Genomic DNA, 4,179 nt, shown 5'->3' on the forward strand with positions numbered 1-4,179 from the left:
AAAATAGTTTTTCGTCGCTACGTTACATATTTTGTGATTTTATATTTCAGATGTTGCGACGTAACAGGCGGAATAGTCGCAAATATTATTAAAAAAAAAAAAAATAATATACGTTGCGACGTTTGTTCATAAACGTCGCTAGGAGTTGCCATCTATTTGTAATTTATTTATATGTTGCGACGGAAAGATAAAAACGTCGCCAATGTTTTAGTAATTTTTTTTTTTTTATATCTTGGCGACGGATTTGCAAAATCGTCGCACGAAATGTGCTCATTTAGTAGCGACGGATGCTTTAATTCGTCGCTAGTTCTCGGATATGTTGGAGACGAAAATAGGAAACGTCGCAAAGATTGACTTATTACTCAAATCAGGCCCTAATTAGATCTATTTCCTCCCGGCCTTCTCTCTCAAACTCTCCCCCTCTCCATCTCCTCCGATCTGCCCTCGCCGTTGCCGTCGCCGACCGCCGCCCACCGCCGCCGTCTGCTGCTGAGCCGTCGCCGACATCCGCCCGCCCGCCGCCGCCGTCTGCTGCTCACCCGTCGCCGACATCCGTTCGCCCGCCGTCATCCAGCCGTTGCCCCCAATCTCCGCTGCCGATCCATTGCCGTATAACGGGACAGCAACTCCTGAACAACTTCTCATTTCGGTAAGTAAAGTGTAATTATATTCTTCAATCGGTAGGATGTTTAGATGTGTGGCTATGGATTTTTTTTTTGAGTAAATATGGTTTTGGTTATGTTTAGATGTGTGGCTATGGATATTCTTTATATGTTTAGATGTGTGGCTATGGATATTTTTTTTTTTTAATATGTCAAGTTGTTGTTGTGTACTGGTAAGGATTTTTTTTGGGTATGCTCGTATTTAGATGTTATGCTGTCGAATTTTTTGCTAAACTTTTGTACATAATCATTTTCAGGCTGATTTTGAGCGAGTTTATGACGAGACCATGCGTGATGGAAGTGACGAAAGCACGGCCAACTCGACTGCAATTGAAAAGGTTTTGGGAAAGAGTAAAGGCCTTGGAATTAAAAGTTCAAGCACAAGGATTGGAAAGTCGAGATTTTCTTCGACTCCATCAGACGTGGAGATTCAACTGGAGATTCAAATGAAGGCAATGCAAGAACAAATGCAAATGAAAGACGAACAAGTGAATCGATTGGAACAACAATTGAACGAAAACCGAGAAACAAATAAAGTTAAAGATGAAAAAGTTGATCGATTAGAACAGCAATTGCAGGAAACCCGAGCTCTTTTGAACAACTTGCTCGAGCGTTTTAATGGTGGAGTATAAAAACGAGATGAAATTAGTGTGCCTCTTGAACTAATACATTTATGGTTTCAAGTTTTTATGTAATTTTTGAATTGATGTTCGTGTTGTATTTTGATATTTAATTGGTAATCGTGGTTTTTAATATTTTTGAGTAAATATGGTTTTGGTTTGTTTGTTTTATTTTTTTTAACAGGGGATTTTATTTGTAATAAAAAATAATTAAAATAAATAAATTAATCAAAAAAAAAAACGTTTGCGACGAAATCTAATTCAGTTTTCGTCGCCACAAAAAATAGAACCGGGCGACGAAACAACTATTTCGTCGCCCACAGATTCGGTGAACTTGCGACGAATTAAACAAAATTCGTAGCAAACACATGCGACGATATTAGTTTTCCGTCGCTAACAATAAATTTTTTTTTTTTCAGAAAATACGGTTTTTGCGACGAATGGGTGGTTTCGTCGCCAATCTTTGCGTCGCAATTGGATTTTCGTCGCTGACTTTGCGACGGGGCATTACGCGACGAATTTTTAATGATTTGGCGACGAAATTAAATCGTCGCTAAAGGCGAAAAAACGTCGCTACGTGACGAATTTCGTCGCGAAATTTCGTCGCCAGTGTTGCATTTTGGCCTAGTGAACCCAACCTTGTAGATTGGAGATCCCAAGATCTTGGTTCAATGGGACAACTAAGTTATGGAAATTCAAATCGAGCACTTGGAAATAATTTCTACCATTCCGTAAATCCAAGTGCTACCTGTCGAATGTGGTAAGGTTAAGTCTAGTGACTTTTAATGATTCCTATGACCTTTTAAGGTGGAATACGACAGGGTATTCTTTATGGGAGATCACCTATTTAAGTGTGAAGTATAGGGCCGCTTCAATGAAACACTTATGAATCCAAGAATTGGTCCAAGGCCGAAATGGACACAACGTGAGAACAAAAGACGTTAGAGATGTTATTGTGTAAGTGTTGTTGTCTTGGTTTACACAAAAGTTGATTAGTTCAAGACATCGCGTTCACTAAGCAACAAGTAAATCCGACAACATTTTACTAAGGAAGGTTCAAAGCCATATGCTACCTCTCCCGATGCAATAACAAATCGCTTGGACTTTGAATGTGTCTGCATGCATTAATTTCATTCATGTGGGGGATTGTTGGAAATTTTGAGTATTTGACTCAAATTTTGTTGAATATTTAAGTGGTTTAATTTAAATTCTCAAAATTAATTTTGATGAATGATAAATTAATGGAACATTTAAAATATTTAAGTGTGGAAAATAATAAAGTGAAATGCCACCATTGAAAAAGATGGAGGTGTTTAAGCACCTATTAAATTGAATAGGTGTGTGGTTAATGGAAAAGGGGTGATACCTTTTCATGAAATTATTTTCCTAAGAGTTGTGACTTGTGGTCATAACCTTTGAAAATCTATAAATAGATTCCAAAATCCACCATTTGAGATAGTTCATTATTCACATGGAATTCAATACATTAATTGAATTCAATTCTCGTCATAACATTTCATTGCATATTGTTGCATTACCAAGTCCTTTTCTTCGTGTCTTATAAAGTCCTAAACGTCGTTTCCAATAATTGTTGTGCTGCTTTGTTGGAACTGAAATAGTCGTTGTATCTTGGGAGACAATTGCCGTAACCGAGAGCACTGTACGGGGCAAATTTGTCTTAAGGAGAAAGAACCGAGTTCTTGCCTCGACTACATTTTTCTTGTCAAACTTCTGTTCAAATTTTGTTCGTTCCCATTTCAAAATACACACACAAATAACATATACATAAGGTGGAAGAGGCTTCGTTGAGTCAAGAATCCGGAGATGAATCCCGTTTTTTTTTTTTTTTTTTTTTTTTTTTTTTGTGTGAATTACTTGAATACACATTTTTGTTTGCTAAACTCTTTAATTAAACTTTGTAATAAAAGTAGCTATCTAAGTTATTCTTTTGAATTAGTTAGAACATATATTGTCTAAGTTCTCTATCTGATTAAGATTATAGGATTTTGTTCTAAGATGTTTGAAATTATAGTCTGCACATAACAGGAAGATTTTTGGTAAGATTCAAATGTATTGTAATTACTTAAGCTAAGCTGATGATATTCAACCTTTTAAGTTTCTTAATTAATTATCTGTTTAAGAGGTAAAAACTTTCACTTGTCAATTACAGAATAGCAACTACATTCAAATTGGAAGACTACTCATATAATTTGTTTCTATTTGAAAATGTTGGCTTTTGTTTCTAAAGCTATATTTACACAATTACTCTATATTTATACTATTCAAGCAATTCATTAATAGAGAGAGGTTCAATCCATATATCACTATTTCAGATAACTTCATTCTCCTTTCACATTTTCTTTAATCCCAAAGTTGCCCTTGAATTCAAACATGATAGGGCATTGCTTTTACATATTAAATACGCAATTTCTCCTAATAGTCTCCATCTTATTATTTAGTCCCGCTTCAGTCCACCATGTCTCTATTTTCTCATTTTCATCCCTCAACTTCTCAATTCATCTCATTTTAGTCCATTGGTGTGTTGTATAGATTTGTTAAATTCAACGGAATATCTTCAAGATTGGATGGAATATCCCATTGATAATTATATTTGATAAATTATGAAAAAAATAATTAATAATTATCTCTATAATTTTAAAACAAGTTTTTCAATCAAGAAAAATATAATTTATAAAAATATAACTTAAAAAATTATACAACATATTAATTTATAGGGGGTCTTTACAAATAAACCCATCAATGGGTACTTATTCATAAAGAGATTAAGACAATAAACTCCATTACAAAAAAGCCAACACATGGTCCAAATTTTTGTAAAAGACTAAAATAGCTCCTCATACTTTAATATGCTCCAATTTCATCATTAATTTAATTTA

General features: G+C 34.8%; 1 long non-coding RNA gene across 1 annotated transcript; it reads left to right on the top strand.

Moving 5' to 3' along the window:
- The first annotated feature begins 615 nt into the window (after positions 1-615).
- LOC148772875 (uncharacterized) lies at positions 616-1,429 on the top strand. Its single transcript, XR_016032964.1, has 2 exons — positions 616-649; positions 920-1,429. It is a non-coding gene; the product is annotated as an uncharacterized LOC148772875 (long non-coding RNA).
- Positions 1,430-4,179: the final 2,750 nt, after the last annotated feature.

This window comes from Erythranthe guttata, chromosome 1, assembly GCF_056151865.1.
Source record: "Erythranthe guttata isolate IM_541 chromosome 1, IM_541, whole genome shotgun sequence".
Taxonomy (NCBI): domain Eukaryota; kingdom Viridiplantae; phylum Streptophyta; class Magnoliopsida; order Lamiales; family Phrymaceae; genus Erythranthe; species Erythranthe guttata.